The 20,000-nt window shown below is 42.6% G+C and overlaps 1 pseudogene across 1 annotated transcript; it reads right to left on the bottom strand.

The window, feature by feature from the left end:
- Positions 1-10,659: 10,659 nt before the first annotated feature.
- LOC309561701 (olfactory receptor 2A12-like) lies at positions 10,660-11,678 on the bottom strand (annotated as a pseudogene). Its single transcript has one exon. The product of its transcript is annotated as an olfactory receptor 2A12-like (transcript).
- Between the last annotated feature and the right edge of the window lie 8,322 nt (positions 11,679-20,000).

Here is a 20,000-nt window from a genome sequence, read left to right as displayed (position 1 = left end):
GTCTGTGCCCCTGTTAGAGAGATTCACCCCCTCCAGTTGCAGTGTTGGGGTAGTTACTCAAAAAATGTAACTAGTTACTTCTGTAAATTGTAACGAGATTACTTTACTAGTTACCGCATTTGAAAAGTAACTTCACTACTTATTACTTTACTTTCCTCTTTCTTAGTTGACCGTGTAGAAGAAGATACATGACACTCTTTCTGCATAGAGTTTATTGTATAAACACAGGCTTTGGGAAACATGAGAACAAAACCTGAAAAAACAGAATAAAACATAAAGTGCAACAAAAAGTCATAAACTTCATCCCTCTCTATTCTTCCAAATAACGATTGTATCGCACGGCTTGGGTGGCGCAGGAAAGCGCGTTCCTATAGCCTAGTAAAGTAGTGTAGTTACCTCCTATAGCCTAGTAAAGTAGTGTAGTTACCTCCTATAGTCTAGTAAAGTAGTGTAGTTACCTCCTATAGCCTAGTAAAGTAGTGTAGTTACCTCCTATAGTCTAGTAAAGTAATGTAGTTACCTCCTATAGTCTAATAAAGTAGTGTAGTTACCTCCTATAGCCTAGTAAAGTAGTGTAGTTGCCTCCTATAGCCTAGTAAAGTAGTTTAGTTACCTCCTATAGCCTAGTAAAGTAGTGTAGTTACCTCCTATAGTCTAGTAAAGTAGTGTAGTTACCTCCTATAGCCTAGTAAAGTAGTTTAGTTACCTCCTATAGTCTAGTAAAGTAGTGTAGTTACCTCCTATAGCCTAGTAAAGTAATGTAGTTACCTCCTATAGCCTAGTAAAGTAGTGTAGTTACCTCCTATAGCCTAGTAAAGTAGTGTAGTTACCTCCTATATCCTAGTAAAGTAGTGTAGTTACCTCCTATAGCCTAGTAAAGTAGTGTAGTTACCTCCTATAGTCTAGTAAAGTAGTGTAGTTACCTCCTATAGTCTAGTAAAGTAGTGTAGTTACCTCCTATAGCCTAGTAAAGTAGTGTAGTTACCTCCTATAGCCTAGTAAAGTAGTGTAGTTACCTCCTATAGTCTTGTAAAGTAGTGTAGTTACCTCCTATAGTCTAGAAAAGTAGTGTAGTTACCTCCTATAGTCTAGTAAAGTAGTGTAGTTACCTCCTATAGCCTAGTAAAGTAGTGTAGTTACCTCCTATAGCCTAGTAAAGTAGTGTAGTTACCTCCTATAGTCTAGTAAAGTAGTGTAGTTACCTCCTATAGCCTAGTAAAGTAGTGTAGTTACCTCCTATAGTCTAGTAAAGTAGTGTAGTTACCTCCTATAGTCTAGTAAAGTAGTGTAGTTACCTCCTATAGCCTAGTAAAGTAGTGTAGTTACCTCCTATAGTCTAGTAAAGTAGTGTAGTTACCTCCTATAGCCTAGTAAAGTAATGTAGTTACCTCCTATAGCCTAGTAAAGAAGTGTAGTTACCTCCTATATCCTAGTAAAGTAGTGTAGTTACCTCCTATAGTCTAGTAAAGTAGTGTAGTTACCTCCTATAGCCTAGTAAAGTAGTGTAGTTACCTCCTATAGTCTAGTAAAGTAGTGTAGTTACCTCCTATAGTCTAGTAAAGTAGTGTAGTTACCTCCTATAGTCTAGTAAAGTAGTGTAGTTACCTCCTATAGCCTAGTAAAGTAATTTAGTTACCTCCTATAGCCTAGTAAAGTAGTGTAGTTACCACCTATAGTCTAGTAAAGTAGTGTAGTTACCTCCTATAGCCTAGTAAAGTAGTGTATTTACCTCCTATAGCCTAGTAAAGTAGTGTAGATACCTCCTATAGTCTAGTAAAGTAGTGTAGTTACCTCCTATAGCCTAGTAAAGTAGTGTAGTTACCTCCTATAGTCTAGTAAAGTAGTGTAGTTGCCTCCTATAGCCTAGTAAAGTAGTTTAGTTACCTCCTATAGTAGCGTAGTTACCTCCTATAGTCTAGTAAAGTAGTGTAGTTACCTCCTATAGCCTAGTAAAGTAGTGTAGTTACCTCCTATAGTCTAGTAAAGTAGTGTAGTTACCTCCTATAGCCTAGTAAAGTAGTGTAGTTACCTCCTATAGCCTAGTAAAGTAGTGTAGTTACCTCCTATAGTCTAGTAAAGTAGTGTAGTTACCTCCTATAGCCTAGTAAAGTAGTGTAGATACCTCCTATAGTCTAGTAAAGTAGTGTAGTTACCTCCTATAGCCTAGTAAAGTAGTGTAGTTACCTCCTATATTCTAGTAAAGTAGTGTAGTTACCGCCTATAGCCTAGTAAAGTAGTGTAGATACCTCCTATAGTCTAGTAAAGTAGTGTAGTTACCTCCTATAGTCTAGTAAAGTAGTGCAGTTACCTCCTATAGCCTAGTAAAGTAGTGTAGTTACCTCCTATAGTCTAGTAAAGTAGTGTAGTTACCTCCTATAGCCTAGTAAAGTAGTGTAGTTACCTCCTATAGTCTAGTAAAGTAGTGTAGTTACCTCCTATAGCCTAGTAAAGTAATGTAGTTACCTCCTATAGCCTAGTAAAGAAGTGTAGTTACCTCCTATATCCTAGTAAAGTAGTGTAGTTACCTCCTATAGTCTAGTAAAGTAGTGTAGTTACCTCCTATAGCCTAGTAAAGTAGTGTAGTTACCTCCTATAGTCTAGTAAAGTAGTGTAGTTACCTCCTATAGTCTAGTAAAGTAGTGTAGTTACCTCCTATAGTCTAGTAAAGTAGTGTAGTTACCTCCTATAGCCTAGTAAAGTAATTTAGTTACCTCCTATAGCCTAGTAAAGTAGTGTAGTTACCTCCTATAGTCTAGTAAAGTAGTGTAGTTGCCTCCTATAGCCTAGTAAAGTAGTTTAGTTACCTCCTATAGTAGTGTAGTTACCTCCTATAGTCTAGTAAAGTAGTGTAGTTACCTCCTATAGCCTAGTAAAGTAGTGTAGTTACCTCCTATAGTCTAGTAAAGTAGTGTAGTTACCTCCTATAGCCTAGTAAAGTAGTGTAGATACCTCCTATAGTCTAGTAAAGTAGTGTAGTTACCTCCTATAGCCTAGTAAAGTAGTGTAGTTACCTCCTATAGTCTAGTAAAGTAGTGTAGTTACCTCCTATAGCCTAGTAAAGTAGTGTAGATACCTCCTATAGTCTAGTAAAGTAGTGTAGTTACCTCCTATAGCCTAGTAAAGTAGTGTAGTTACCTCCTATATTCTAGTAAAGTAGTGTAGTTACCGCCTATAGCCTAGTAAAGTAGTGTAGATACCTCCTATAGTCTAGTAAAGTAGTGTAGTTACCTCCTATAGTCTAGTAAAGTAGTGTAGTTACCTCCTATAGTCTAGTAAAGTAGTGCAGTTACCTCCTATAGCCTAGTAAAGTAGTGTAGTTACCTCCTATAGTCTAGTAAAGTAGTGTAGTTACCTCCTATAGCCTAGTAAAGTAGTGTAGTTACCTCCTATAGTCTAGTAAAGTAGTGTAGTTACCTCCTATAGCCTAGTAAAGTAGTGTAGTTACCTCCTATATTCTAGTAAAGTAGTGTAGTTACCGCCTATAGCCTAGTAAAGTAGTGTAGATACCTCCTATAGTCTAGTAAAGTAGTGTAGTTACCTCCTATAGCCTAGTAAAGTAGTGTAGTTACCTCCTATATTCTAGTAAAGTAGTGTAGTTACCGCCTATAGCCTAGTAAAGTAGTGTAGATACCTCCTATAGTCTAGTAAAGTAGTGTAGATACCTCCTATAGTCTAGTAAAGTAGTGTAGTTACCTCCTATAGTCTAGTAAAGTAGTGTAGTTACCTCCTATAGTCTAGTAAAGTAGTGCAGTTACCTCCTATAGCCTAGTAAAGTAGTGTAGTTACCTCCTATAGTCTAGTAAAGTAGTGTAGTTACCTCCTATAGCCTAGTAAAGTAGTGTAGTTACCTCCTATAGTCTAGTAAAGTAGTGTAGTTACCTCCTATAGCCTAGTAAAGTAGTGTAGATACCTCCTATAGCCTAGTAAAGTAGTGTAGTTACCTCCTATAGTCTAGTAAAGTAGTGTAGTTGCCTCCTATAGCCTAGTAAAGTAGTTTAGTTACCTCCTATAGTAGCGTAGTTACCTCCTATAGTCTAGTAAAGTAGTGTAGTTACCTCCTATAGCCTAGTAAAGTAGTGTAGTTACCTCCTATAGTCTAGTAAAGTAGTGTAGTTACCTCCTATAGTCTAGTAAAGTAGTGTAGTTACCTCCTATAGTCTAGTAAAGTAGTGTAGTTACCAATATTAGTATTGTAACTAGTTACCCCCAACACTGTCCAGTTGTCACCGTTATCATTAAGAGTGAAATTAAAAAGAAAATCACACATTTTGTGGGGAAACCTTCCGATGGTTCCGGTGACCTAGGAGGCTCCAATGGATTATTTTAACTTGCAGGAATTTTCTCTCACTTTCATATTTGGCTATGGGACAGGAAGTGAAGGTAAATCTCCCTGCATCAAATTGGTCTGCATGGCTGTCATCCCAGAAGGAAGCCTCTTCTAAAGATGATGGACAAGAAAGCCTGAAAACAGTTTGCTGAAGACAAGCAGACTAAGGACATGGATTACTGGAACCATCTCCTGTGGTCTGATGAGACCAAAATACACTTATTTGGTTCAGATGGTGTCAGGCGTGTGTGGCGGCAACCAGGTGAGGAGTACAAGTGTCTTGCCTACAGTCAAGCATGGTGGTGGGAGTGTCATGGTCTGGGGCTGCATGAGTGCTGCCGGCACTGGGGAGCTACAGTTCATTGAGGGAACCATGAATGCCAACATGTACTGTGACATACTGAAGCAGAGCATGATCCCCTCCCTTCAGAGACTGGGGGGCAGGGCAATATTCCAACATAACGACCCCAAACACCTCCAAGATGACCACTGCCTTGCTTAAAAAGTTGATGGTAAAGGTGATGGACTGGCCAAGCATGTCTCCAGACCTAAACCCTATTGAGCATCTGTGGGACATCCTCAAATGGAAGGTGGAGGAGCGCAAGGTCTCTAACATCCACCAGCTCTGTGATGTCATCATGGAGGAGGGGAAGAGGACTCCAGTGGCAACCTGTGAAGCTCTGGTGAACTCCATGCCCAAGAGGGTTAAGGCAGTGCTGGAAAATAATGGCGGCCACACAAAATATTGACACTTTCGGCCCAATTTGGACATTGTCACTTAGGGGTGTACTCACTTTTGTTGCCAGCAGTTTAGACATTAATGGCTGTGTGTTGAGTTATTTTGAGGGGACAGCAAATTTACACTGTTATACAAGCTGTACACTCACTACTTTACATTGTAGCAAAGTGTCATTTCTTTAGTGTTGTCACATGAAAAGTTAGAATAAAATAGTTACAAAAATGTGAGGGGTGTACTTACTTTGTGAGATACTGTATATACAGTGAACAAAATTGTAAACACAACACTTTTGTTTTTGCCCCCATTTTTCATGAGCTCAACTCAAAGATCTCAGACTTTTTATATGTACACAAAAGGCAGATTTCTCTCAAAATCTGTGTAAATCTGTGTTAGTGATCACTTCTCCTTTGCCGAGATAATCCATTCACCTCACAGGTGTGACATATCAAGATGCGGATTGGACAGCATGATTATTGCACAGATGTGCCTTAGGCTGCCCACAATAAAAGGCCACTCTAAAATGTGCAGTTTTATCACACAGCACAATGCCACAGATGTGGCAAGTTTTGAGGGAGCGTGCAATTTGCATGCTGACTGCAGGAATGTCCACCAGAGCTGTTGCCCGTGAATTGAATGTTCATTTCTCTACCACAAGCCGTCTCCAACGGAGTTTCATAGAATTTGGCAGCACATCCAACCGGCCTCACACACATCCAGGAGGAACCCAGGACCCACTGCACCAGTGTAGGGTCTGACAATGGGTCCAAGGATTTCACTAGAGGACGTCGGGCCCTCAGGCCCCCCTCATGAAGTCTGTTTCTGATTGTTTGGTCGAGACATTCACACCAGTGGCTGCTGGAGGTCATTTTGTAGGGCTCTAGCAGTGATCATCCTGTTCTTTCTTGCATAAAGGAGCAGATATTGATCCTGCTGATGGGTTAAGGACATTCTACAGCCCTGTCCAGCTCTCCTAGAGTAACTGCCTGTCTCCTGGAATCTCCTCCATGGTCCTGAGACTGTGCTGGGAGACACAGCAAACCTTCTGGCAATGAGACGTATTGATGTGCCATCCTAGAGGAGTTGGACTGCCTGTGCAACTTCTATAGGGTCCAGGTATGGCCTCATCCTACCAGTAGTGACACTGACCCCCTCTATAGGGTCCAGGTATGGCCTCATCCTACCAGTAGTGACACTGACCCCCTCTATAGGGTCCAGGTATGGCCTCATCCTACCAGAAGTGACACTGACCCCCTCTATAGGGTCCAGGTATCTCCTCGTGCTACCAGTAGTGACACTGACCCCTCTATAGGGTCCAGGTATGGCCTCATCCTACCAGAAGGGACACTGACCCCCTCTATAGGGTCCAGGTATCTCCTCATCGTACCAGTAGTGACACTGACCCCCTCTATAGGGTCCAGGTATGGCCTCATACTACCAGTAGTGACACTGACCCCCCTCTATAGGGTCCAGGTATGGCCTCATACTACCAGTAGTGACACTGACCCCCCTCTATAGGGTCCAGGTATGGCCTCATGCTACCAGTAGTGACACTGACCCCCCTCTATAGGGTCCAGGTATGGCCTCATCCTACCAGTAGTGACACTGACCCCCTCTATAGGGTCCAGGTTTGGCCTCATCCTACCAGTAGTGACACTGACCCCCTCTATAGGGTCCAGGTATGGCCTCATGCTACCAGTAGTGACACCGACCCCCTCTATAGGGTCCAGGTATGGCCTCATGCTACCAGTAGTGACACTGACCCCCTCTATAGGGTCCAGGTATGGCCTCATGCTACCAGTAGTGACACCGACCCCAGCCAAATGCAAAACTAGTGAAAAAACAGTCAGAAAAGATGAGTAGGGAAAAAAATGGCATTGACCTGTAAAACCATTCCTGTTTTGGAGGTTGTCTCATTGTTGCCCATCTAGTGCACCTGTTCTTAATTTCCTTAATATCAAAGCGGCTGAAACTGATTAACATTATGGAGCGGTTGGGAAGGCAAGGACTTTAACAGCACAAAAGTATTAAAAACAGTTTTATTTATAATTTCTTAAAAAAAAGGGGGTTTTAATAAGTTAGTGAAATTATTGGAAGTAATATTGTTTTATGCAAAATATGTTGCTCATTAATCAATACTAAAAATTTAATTTTTTCACATTTTTTTTATTTGTCAGCTTTTACGCTGGCAAATAAAAAAAAAGAAAGAAAAAAAAAAAAACGGATCTGAGTGTTCATAAAAACTTAGTGCCACTGAAAGGCTTTATAGATGAATAAAAATATATGTAAAAAATGAAAAATAGTCACAGAGTTTTTTTTAGGTGAACCAAACTGTACTGAAACTGCTACATTTGGTCTGTGGGTTACAACGACTCCTGGTCATGCAACAGCTATGGGCCCTGACATGTTTACATTTTTTGAAAGACAATACGGACATTTTTATTTATTATTCAAGCTAAAATTATTTTATTTTTTCAAATGTTTTACATTTGTCTGCTTTGTGCCAGTTAAAAGCCTAATAGATGCAAAAAAAAAAAAAAAAACGTGTTAAAAAATTACAACAGGAAAAATAGTAATTTTGAGGAACAGCAAAGCATCCTGAATCGGTTACATTTGGTCTGTGGGTTACAATTGTTGGAGATACAACAGCTTTCAGCTTAGCAGATCAACTGCAGTTCACAAATAGGACACTAGATGTCGCTAATGCTCAGTGATATGCTATGCATTTCTATGATGTGTTGTAATATCCTGTACACTGTACTGAACTTGTTGGTTATCTCTTCCTGTTCTTATTACAATGAGGTGACATCTTTGCTTTCTGTGTTATGTTCCAATAAAGAAGCCAGTTCCTGTTACTCCACAATGTCTGATCTGAATGGACTCCGCTGCACCCAGTGATCGCACTCTGCAACAACAATGCCCCCTGGTCAGGCAAGGGCAGGGCTGATGTAAGGATTTTTGTCTATACAGGTGAAGGTGCATTTTGCCTAATTCTGCCTAAGGCCTCTTTCACACGGGCGTTCCGATCAGATCCGCCTGTCAGTTTTTTAGGCGGATCTGATCGGATGCCCCATTCAGCCCTATGGAGCAGCGGATGTCAGCGGTGACACCTCCGCTGACACCCGCTGCCATCCGCCGCATCCAATCCTGTCCGTGAAATCCGGACGGATGGAAAATAGGGTTTCGGATCGGATGAGAGCGGACAGGCGGTCCGCTCTCATCCGATTCCCCATAGAGAGCAGTGGGGCTCTGACACCTCCCTCTCCGCACTGTGTGCGGAGACGGAGCTGTCATCAGCCGGCTCAGCGGAGATCGGCGGATCGATCCCCGCTGAGCAGAGCACGGTCCGCAACGGAATGCGGACCGTGTGAAAGAGGCCTTATGCTGGTGCCGGCCCTAAAGCTGAGTAAAGCCGGGAGCACCTGACATGTTATAATCAGGGGCGTAACTACAGGGGTTGCAATTGCAACCGGGTCCCCATGCTCCGGGCCTGTGCGGCTCCCCTGTACACCTGGGTAGGAGGGGCGGCGGGGGCAGCATGTAGAAAAATCACTGTCCTCCTTTTAACCATTGTAGCTGCAGGAGGAAAATGGAGGAGATCGGCTTCTCTGTATGCTGCCCCCGCTGCCCCTCCTATCCAGTTCCCCAAGATCAGTGGGAAGAGCCCCAGGTTTGAAGGGAAGGGCACTGGCCTGGAGTCCAGGGGGGCCCTTCATGGTTTCTTGCACCGGGGCCCTGAAGGTTCTAGTTACGCCTCTGGTTATAATGCACATTACTGAGATTTTTAGTCAACTGAAAATGGCACAGAAATACAAAAAGTGTCAAAGTTCACAATGATTCACTGAAAGGCCTTAGAGATGCATAAAAATATATGTAAAAAATGATGGTAACAAAAATAGTCACAGAGTTTTTTGAGGTTAACCAAACTAAAGGCGGTCCCAAAGAAAATAGGGACTGTAGGTTTGTTCTTAACCACTTCAGCCCCGTGAGGATTTGCCCCCTTCCTGACCAGGCCCTATTTTGCGATTCGGCAACATGTCAGACATGGGAGTAAGTCACACATGTGCAAGTCACAAGCAAGTCTCAAGTCTTAACCTTCAAGTCTCAAGCAAGTCCCACGTTACTGTGACGAAAAGCAAGCAAGTCAAGTCGAGTCGCTGCTAGAAGACAAGTCATTTATTTTGGTCAAGTCACAAATCAAGTCAAAATTCTGATCTACCCCATTTTCACCTTTAAATCAGTTAAAAGTCAGTGGTCAGGAAAGGTTTTGTTTTATTTTCAACATTAACAAAACTGCTTAGTGCTTTTTTCTTGGCATATTAAAGAAACACTTTGAATGCCCAAACAGTTCAAATTCCTTCGTCCGGTCATCAACACCACAGTCACTAAAAAAATGTTAAGCATTTCCATTGTTAAACAGCCAGTGTCCTAAAAATCAGAACACACTGAGGAGTTTTAAGTGACTGTGGTGTCAGAAACATAACAGGCACATTCATTTTGCTTTAACACATCTTAAAAAAATGCAAATATTTAATAACTTAAAAAAGTAAAGTAATTTCGAGTCATATATCTCAAGTCAAAGTCAAGTCTCAAGTCATGAATACCAAGTCAAAGTCAAGTCGAGTCTTTTATTAATTTTAGTCAAGCAAGTCTCAAGTCCTCAAACTGGTGACTTAAGTCAAGTCATGTGACTCGAGTCTCCCACCTGAGCAACATGTTACTTTAACGGACAATTGCGCAGTCATGCAACGCTGTACCTAAACAATATTGACGTCCTTTTTTTCCCCACGAATAGAGCTTTCTTTTGGTGGTATTTTATCACCTCTGCAATTGTTATTTTTTGCGCTATAAAGAAAAAAAGAGCAACAATTTTGAAAAAAAATCTATATTTTTCACATTCTGCTATATGACAGTCTCAAAAAAAAAAAAAAAAAAAATCAAAATTTTTAACCTTTTAGGCCAATTTGTTTTCTGCTACATATTTTTGGTAAAAAAAAAAAAAAAAAAAAAATCGCAATAAGCGTATTTTGATTGGTTTGCACAATCTGCAGGGGATCAAATATTTATTTCCCCCACTGTATATTTAGTCTGTGGGTTACCATGAATCCTGGTCATGCAAGTGTAAGTACAACTATGAGCCCCTGACATGTTTATATTTTATGAAAGACAATACTGAATCTTTTTTTTTTTTTTTAATGTTTTCCATTTGTCAGCTTTGTGCCAGTGAAAAGCCTTATAGATGAAAAAAAAAAAAAAGTTAAAAAATGATGATAGGCAAAATAGTCATTTTGAGGAATGGTTCAAAGCATCCTGAATCTGTTACATTTGGTCTGTGGGTTACAATGCCCCCTGGTCAGGCAAGGGTAAGCAGGGCCGGTGCCAGGATTTTTGCCTAAACAGGCGAAGGTGAATTTTGCCTAATTCTGCCTAAGCCACCTTATGGTGATTCTGGCCCTGAGGGTAAGTAAAGCTATGAGCCCCTGACATCTATACCTTTTATAAATTACATTACTGAAAATTTTTAGTCAACTGAAAATGGCCCAGAAATAAAAAAAAAAAAAATAAATAAAAAATAACAAAGTTTACAATGATGTTTTCAGTGTGGTGCCTTCACTAAACTTAAGTGATAATAACCCCTCAGTAGTGCCTCCATGAGATCTTTGTTCCTCAGGCTGTAGATCAGAGGGTTCAGCAATGGGTTAATGAGGGAAGATATGACTGTAAACAGTTTGTCTAAATTAACCATATTACTGGAAGTTGGAACCAAGTAAATAAAACTTAAAGAGCCATAAAAGATGAAGACCACGGTGAGGTGTGAGGTGCAGGTGGAGAACGCTTTCCTCTTTCCAGTCTTGCTACGGATACTAAGGATGGTACTGAAAATATAGACATAGGGAATAAAGGTCAGAATAAGGGCTCCGAATGCAGCACTAGCACCTGATAAGAATACGGCCACCATGTTTATGAAGGGGTCAGTACATGTAATTTGAAACAAGTGTGGAAGGTCACAAAAGAAGTTGTGGATGGAAGCTGTCCTACAGAAGGACAACCTGAGCAAAAATAAAGTATGAACTAAAGAGAGAGAATATCCTGCAACCCAGGCCAGAGAGGCCATCTGGGCACAGACCTTCCAAGACATAATTAGTTTGTAATGTAGAGGGTGGCAGATGGCAATGTAGCGGTCGTAGGACATAGCCGAGAGCAAGAAAACTTCTGAGCCAGCAAAGGAGAGGTAGAAAAAGACTTGTGCTATACAGGCAGGAATGGATATTGATCGGCTTTTTGTGACCAAATCAAAGAGCATCCTTGGTGCGGTCACTGATGAATAAGACATGTCCAGAAATGCCAAGTTTGAAAGAAAAAAATACATTGGGTTGTGCAGATTGTAATCAGTGAGGACCAAGAAAAAAATAATAAGGTTTGTGATAAGAGTCATCAGATAGATGAGAAGGAAGAACGCAAAAAGTGCATTCATGGTCAGTGGATGGTCTGATAGACCCACAAGAGTGATAGAGGAAATCTCTGTCTTATTCCTTATATTAGTCATTTTATTTCTTTGTTTAAATTCATCACTATAATACATTAATACAATTAAGGATCTGAGGAATTAATCATTGGAAGACATGTACGGTGTGCCTGCACAGTACACTCAGGTTTACATGCAGACATTTGTACCAGAGAATGATTTATTCTTATATAAAATGTTGGCATTCCCTCAGGGCGGTTTGCTGTGTTGTAAGAACACAAAGCTGAAAGTCTCATTAAAGGTCTTTTAAATATGTAATTTATAACACCTTGGGAGCCATTTTCCTATAATTGATTGAGAACAGTCTTTAATATTTAAATTTAACATCCACTGAAAGACTTTTTTTTTCTTTTTTTTGTCAAATGAATATGTTTATTCTTGTGATAGTATTATGTTCTTCGGGGCTTCACTTTGTTTAATCTTCTTGTCTGCAATTGGTCCTTCTGAGTAGTGATGGACAAACATCGGCCGGGGCGGTTGCGAACTTCAGCCGCAAATTTTCTCAAAAGTTTGCGGCGGGCCCCATCGACTTTAATGGGAGGCAAACTTTAAATACCTTTAGGTCATATTTGCAGCCACAAAAGACGTACTAGCTGTGCACAAATAGTCCCAGCACATGGACAATGTCATAACAGAAGTATTGCAATTGAAAAAGTTGCCCTAAATTATTTTTTTTTTTTAACAGCAAAAAATATATATATATTTTTTTTTCATAAATCAGCCAGAACTGACAGCAGCCGGTAAATACATGTCTAATACATATAGGGTCCATTCACACATCTGTAAAATGGGTCCGCATTCATTCCACAATTTGGCAGAACCTTTAGAGACCCATTGTTTTTCATTTCCAGTCTGAAATATTAGGCATTCACAGGATACAGATGTAAGTGTCGGACATTCCAGGCCCCAAAAATTAGCCCAAATGCATTTACCTGACAGCTAAGAATGTAGTGTATTTGAGGGCTAGAGGTACATTAGGCATTCACAGTATACAGAAGTAAGTGTCGGCCTGTATAGGCTCCAAAAATTAGCCCACATGGGTTGAACTGACAGCAAAGAACATAGTATTTGATGGCTAGAGGTACATTAGGCATTCACACAGTACAGGAAGGAACTGTGCAACAAGTGGGAACTCTGAAACAGAGGTTTGTTGAGAAAGGGTACGACATTTCTGAATTAAATAAAGAGATTGAAAATGTCATCCCCATGGAACAGAATAAACTCGTGGAACCAAAGGATAGAACTAAACAAACATCTCCTCACTTTGAATATGCATTCACCACCAAGTTTTCCAGTAATTATAAATGGCTCAATTAGGTCTTCAAGAAATACTGGGGGGTCCTACAAGAAGACAAAATTCTAGGACCAGTCATACCGATCCAACCAAAAATTATCTTTAGAAAGGCGACTAATCTGAAAGATATAATAGCCACAAATCCAGTTGAGAGACCACTTAAGACAGATATATTCCCAAACATGAAAGGCTTCTATCCTTGTAAAAGGTGCCGGATATGTACAGAAGCCACTACAGTGAGAACTAATAAGTTCATTTCCGCTGTAACAGGGAAAGAATATCCCATTAGAGAGTTTATCTCATGTCATACCAAAGGGGTCATCTACCTGCTACAATGCGAGTGCAACCTGCAGTATGTAGGAAGAACAATTAGAACAGCAAGCATTCGCGTAGGAGAACATTTAACTAACATTCACAATGGATTTCCAGGGCACAGTGTTTCTCAACACTATGCCACATGTCATCACAAGGATTCCAAGAAATTGAAAATCACAGTTATTGAGAAACATGTCCCCCACTGGAGAGGTAGTAACCTACAGAGGTCAATCTTGAGACGTGAGACTTTTTGGATATACAAACTAAAATGCTATAGGCCGAGAGGCCATAACATTGATTGGGACTAGTGTTGAGCGAACACGGACTGTATTATTCGTGTTCGTACCGAATAATTGGATTTTTTGTACCCGAACACGGACACGGACACTTTACTGTATGTTCGGGTAAAAATCCGTGTTCGGTCGTTTTATTTCCGGGTTTTGCATGCTTTGGCGCTCTTTTCATGGCGGGCTTTCAACAGCCAATCAACAATCGTTTAACTGGTGTGCCTTAAGCCATCCCAGCCATGCCTGCAAATGTCTCAGTAGCTGTGATTGGCCGTCTGAAGCATGTGACCAAGTCTTTATAAGTTCGAGGCAGCCGCAGCGGCGTCATTATGCTGCTTAGATTCAGGGACAGAGCACACATCAACGTGCTGGCTGCTGATTAGGGAAAGATAGGCAGGAAAAAACCATTTGTGTCCGGATAGAATTGAGGGACAGGTCGGAGTGTTTAGGCAGGGCGAGTTGTAGGCATTTTAGGGATAGAGTCTGCTGAATTATAGGGTCAGTGTCTTCTACAAACTACAATCGATATTGCTGTGTGGGGGGTGGGGTCTGCACTCAATCCTGATCTACGATCTCTTCTCAATCCTGTTAGGGACAGAGTCTGCTGAATTTTAGGGAAACTGTGTTCTACAAACTACAATCGATATTGCTGTGTGGTGTGGGATTGGAGATAGGCAGGTGTCAGTGATCCACATCCATTTTTCTGTGTGTGAGCTGCAGTGAACACAATCTTTTTGGGCTGCAGTGAACACAATCTTTTTGGGCTGCAGTGAACACAATCTTTTTGGGGTGCAGTGAACACAATCTTTTTGGGGTGCAGTGAACACAATCTTTTTGGGGTGCAGTGAACACAATCTTTGTGGGGTGCAGTGAACACAATCTTTTTGGGGTGCAGTGAACAACATCCTTTTTGGGGTGCAGTGAACACAATCTTTTTGGGGTGCAGTGAACACAATCTTTTTGGGGTGCAGTGAACACAATCTTTGTGGGGTACAGTGAACAGAATCTTTGTGGGGTGCAGTGAACACAATCTTTGGGGGGTACAGTGAACACAATCTTTGGGGGGTACAGTGAACACAATCTTTGTGAGGTGCAGTGAACACAATCTTTGTGGGGTGCAGTGAACACAATCATTGTGGGGTGCAGTGAACTCAATCTTTGTGGGGTACAGTGAACACAATCTCATACTTCTGAAGGTTTGAGGGTGCTGCCTGTTCCATACTCCCCCTACTCCTCATCTAGCCTTTTAGGGGTACAAACAATAGTAATTGGGGCCTAGTGTGGTTGTGTACGTGTGATATACATACACTTTTTTGGGATCATATTTTCTATTCCGCTATTTAATCAAAAACCTTTGGGGATCAGTTAAATTGGGGGATAGTCTGTGTTGGTACGTGTGAGAGAGATCCACCTTTCCAAGTTGTTGGGGTTCATCTCATACTTCTGAAGGTTTGAGGGTGCTGCCTGTTCCATACTCCCCCTACTCCTAGCCTTTTAGGGGTACAAACAATAGTAATTGGGGCCTAGTGTGGTTGTGTACGTGTGATATACATACACTTTTTTGGGATCATATTTTCTATTCCGCTATTTAATCAAAAACCTTTGGGGATCAGTTAAATTGGGGGATAGTCTGTGTTGGTACGTGTGAGAGAGATCCACCTTTCCAAGTTGTTGGGGTTCATCTCATACTTCTGAAGGTTTGAGGGTGCTGCCTGTTCCATACTCCCCCTACTCCTAGCCTTTTAGGGGTACAAACAATAGTAATTGGGGCCTAGTGTGGTTGTGTACGTGTGATATACATACACTTTTTTGGGATCATATTTTCTATTCCGCTATTTAATCAAAAACCTTTGGGGATCAGTTAAATTGGGGGATAGTCTGTGTTGGTACGTGTGAGAGAGATCCACCTTTCCAAGTTGTTGGGGTTCATCTCATACTTCTGAAGGTTTGAGGGTGCTGCCTGTTCCATACTCCCCCTACTCCTAGCCTTTTAGGGGTACAAACAATAGTAATTGGGGCCTAGTGTGGTTGTGTACGTGTGATATACATACACTTTTTTGGGATCATATTTTCTATTCCGCTATTTAATCAAAAACCTTTGGGGATCAGTTAAATTGGGGGATAGTCTGTGTTGGTACGTGTGAGAGAGATCCACCTTTCCAAGTTGTTGGGGTTCATCTCATACTTCTGAAGGTTTGAGGGTGCTGCCTGTTCCATACTCCCCCTACTCCTAGCCTTTTAGGGGTACAAACAATAGTAATTGGGGCCTAGTGTGGTTGTGTACGTGTGATATACATACACTTTTTTGGGATCATATTTTCTATTCCGCTATTTAATCAAAAACCTTTGGGGATCAGTTAAATTGGGGGATAGTCTGTGTTGGTACGTGTGAGAGAGATCCACCTTTCCAAGTTGTTGGGGTTCATCTCATACTTCTGAAGGTTTGAGGGTGCTGCCTGTTCCATACTCCCCCTACTCCTAGCCTTTTAGGGGTACAAACAATAGTAATTGGGGCCTAGTGTGGTTGTGTACGTGTGATATACATACACTTTTTTGGGATCATATTTTCTATTCCGCTATTTAATCAAAAACCTTTGGGGATCAGTTAAATTGGGGGATAGTCTGTGTCGGTCGTGTGAGAGAGATCCACCTTTCCAAGTTGTTGGGGTTCATCTCATACTTCTGAAGGTTTGAGGGTGCTGCCTGTTCCATACTCCCCCTACTCCTCATCTAGCCTTTTAGGGGTACAAACAATAGTAATTGGGGCCTAGTGTGGTTGTGTACGTGCGAGATACATACACTTTTTTTGATCATATTTCCTATTCCGCTATTCAATAAAAACCTTTGAGGATCAATTGAATTGCGGGATAGTCTGTGTCGGTACGTGTGAGAGAGATCCACCTTTCCAAGTTGTTGGGGTTCATCTCATACTTCTGAAGGTTTGAGGGTGCTGCCTGTTCCATACTCCCCCTACTCCTCATCTAGCCTTTTAGGGGTACAAACAATAGTAATTGGGGCCTAGTGTGGTTGTGTACGTGTGATATACATACACTTTTTTTGGATCATATTTTCTATTCCGCTATTTAATAAAAACCTTTGAGGATCAATTGAATTGCGGGATAGTCTGTGTCGGTACGTGTGAGAGAGATCCACCTTTCCAAGTTGTTGGGGTTCATCTCATACTTCTGAAGGTTTGAGGGTGCTGCCTGTTCCATACTCCCCCTACTCCTCATCTAGCCTTTTAGGGGTACAAACAATAGTAATTGGGGCCCAGTGTGGTTGTGTACGTGTGATATACATACACTTTTTTTGGATCATATTTTCTATTCCGCTATTTAATTTAACTGGGCCTCCATGCGAGACCTGTGTGCCTTGTTGCGCTGTTTTGAGTACTCCACCAACATGGCCAGTGGCAATGACGCCGTTCTCAGCTTAACTATCCCACTTCTATGCCTCCTTGAAAAAACAATTCGGGCGATGATGGAAGAGGATGTGGCACAGGATGAGGAGGAGGAGGAGGATGAAGAGGTAACATTTCCAAGGCTTTCAGGGCAGTCATTCGCAAGGGGCTCCGAGGGTGGGTTCCTGCACACGCAAACGCCAGGGACGCAATTGTCCAGCAGGGGCACAGTTCTGGAGGATGAGGAGGATGAGGAGGAGGAGGAGCTGGAGGAGGAGATGGAACCATGTTCACAGCAGGGTGGCACCCAGGCCAGCTCATGGCCATCACTGGTGCGTGGCTGGGGGGATACAGAGGACACGGACGATACACCTCCCACAGAGGACAGCCTTTCGTTGCCTCTGGGCAGCCTGGCACACATGAGCGATTACATGCTGCAGTGTCTCCACAACGACCGCCGAGTTGCCCACATTCTAACTTGTGCTGATTACTGGGTGGCCACGCTGCTGGATCCCCGTTACAAGGACAACGTACCGTCCTTAATTCACTCACTGGAGCGCGATCGCAAGATGCGCGAGTACAAGCGCACGCTGGTAGACGCCATGCTGCTGGCATTCCCATCTGACAGCGGGGCCACAGTGGAAGCACAAGGCAGAGGAGGAGGAGGAGGAGGTCGCCAACGCAACCAGGGCACCGCCAGCACCTCAGAAGGCAGGGTTAGCATGGCCGAAATGTGGAAAAGCTTTGTCAGCACGCCACAACAAACAGCAGCACCAGCAGCTCAGATGGAACGTCTTAGCAGGAGGCAGCATTTTACCAACATGGTGGAGCAGTATGTGTGCACACGCCTACATGTAGTGAATGACGGGTCTGCCCCCTTCAACTTCTGGGTCTCCAAATTGGGCACATGGCTTGAGCTTGCCCTTTACGCCTTGGAGGTGCTGGCGTGCCCTGCAGCCAGTGTATTATCTGAACGGGTATTTAGCACGGCTGGGGGCGTTATAACAGACAAGCGCAGCCGCCTGTCCAGAGACAATGTGGACAAGCTCACGTTCATTAAAATGAACCAGGCATGGATCCCACGGGACTTTTCCGTACCTTATGCAGAATAGCAATGGATACCGACCTTACCCACCCATTGTTCCATTTTTGCTCTTTCTCACTCTTTTGGGGTGTACCCTCATTTAAAATTTTTGAAAAGAAGCAGTGTTGGCTACCTCGTCCTCCTCCTCAGGGCCAGATTAATGTAGGGGCTATTGGAGCTGCAGCTCCAGGCCCCTACCTTTTATATAGGCCCCGGGTTGGCCATATTCACTGTTACCGCTCTTCTGTCACTTGTAAACACAGAAGTCTGGCTTCTATGCTCGCTTCCCCAGGCAGCACCCTCAGAACCTCCCCACACAGCGTGAAGGCCGGACAAGGAGGGACAGTTGGCGATGCATGGATGTGTTTATGGGCTTCAGAGACAGCATCCCATGTTGAATTAGGCATGCATGGCTGCACCCTTCCTCCTCTGGGTGCATGCCAAGGCACGGCCCTTAAGGCCCTTCAAAATCCTCAGCACCAAGCCCATGATGCTGTTAATCCGGCCCTGGTCCTCCTCCACCGCCGCTTCCACCTACACCGTCCATAGGTGTGCGCAGCCTATTGCATTAAGGTGTGCACCCCAAAGTTGAAATACACATGCATGTGTTTGCCAGCAGGGAGAGTAATGTATCGGGGCCATGTACCTGTAGGCAAGGAGAAATAGAGCAGAGCAGGTCCCAGGGAGATCTTTCCCATCTCCTCACTGGCAATGCTATGTGCCCTAGGTGATTAGGGTGTGCCCAGGCACACCCAGCACACCCTGTGCGCACGCCTATGTCACCGCCACATCCACCACCACCTCAACCTCCCTCCTACTCCATATGGGCCTCGTCCTTCAGAGATGAAGAAGAACATTGTTTTATTTTTCTGTTTTTTTTTTGTTGTTTTAAGTTATTTCCCTATCCACATTTGTTTGCAGAGCACTTGCCATGCTCTTAATTACGTTTTGCTGCCATTTGCAGCACTCTAGCCCTTTCCTTTGGTGTTTTAGAGCCATTTTAGTGCCTTAAAGTTCGGGTCCCCATTGACTTCAATGGGGTTCGGTGTCCGGGAAAAGTTCGGTAAAAGTCCGGGACACGGACCCGGACTTTTTTTTAAAGTTCGGCCGAACCCGTCGAACACGGACATCTAGGTGTTCGCTCAACCCTAATTGGGACATCAACTCACACATCAATAACAGCTAAAAGTATAGCCAGTTATTTTCCTAAATCACAACCAGCATGAGACACCTTAGTACATTTATTCACTATACACACACATTCGACATATGTTGTATACAATATCGATCAAGTGTAATTTTATAGTTGAATTTTAAAATTTGTATAGGATTTTATATGTGATTTTAATAAGTTTTATTAATTTTATACTGCTCAAGGTGACATACATGCTGAGATCCAAGGGTTTCAGTTTTTAATGTAAATTAGTATTGCAACTGGCTTATGAATGTCACCGCATACAGGAAGCACATAGCCAGTCACTTCCGGCGTCATAGTCGGAATTTTATAATCAAAGTTCGTTTTGGCCAAATAAAAGATTAGCTTTGTCTATTTTAATTGAAGTTGAGAATATAAGTGGGAGTTTTTATCTCTCGCTCTCAAATCTGTAATACCTCATTGATATTCATTTCAATAGGCCGAGAAGGAGGAGTTGGATAAAGATAGGCAGGCGTCAAGTATATTATAATTATACCATCAACATGCCGCCTTATCTGTAGTACTGTAGAACAGACAATTCCGACATCCTGACCATAATTTGTAAATACATTATTAAACTTAAGCCGAGGGACCCGCAAGAGACTTCCGGAGCCTTCTCTGCGGACACCGGAAGTGACGCGGCTCCCTGCAGAATAAATAGGACGGAAGTGACGGCACGCGAGAACCTTCTTTCTCTGAAGATAACCTATCGGTGGAAACGCGTCAGATGGGAGGCGTGCCGTCACTACGTCGCTTGGGAACCGGGCTGCAGCCGGTCCCAGGCAATACAGGAATTCCTCACCGCTTTTCCAACAACTAGCGAATTTGTCTGCATA

This window comes from Pelophylax lessonae (genome assembly GCF_965119305.1).
Source record: "Pelophylax lessonae genome assembly, chromosome: 8".
NCBI classification, from domain to species: domain Eukaryota; kingdom Metazoa; phylum Chordata; class Amphibia; order Anura; family Ranidae; genus Pelophylax; species Pelophylax lessonae.
This window is presented reverse-complemented; position numbering and strand designations above follow the sequence as displayed.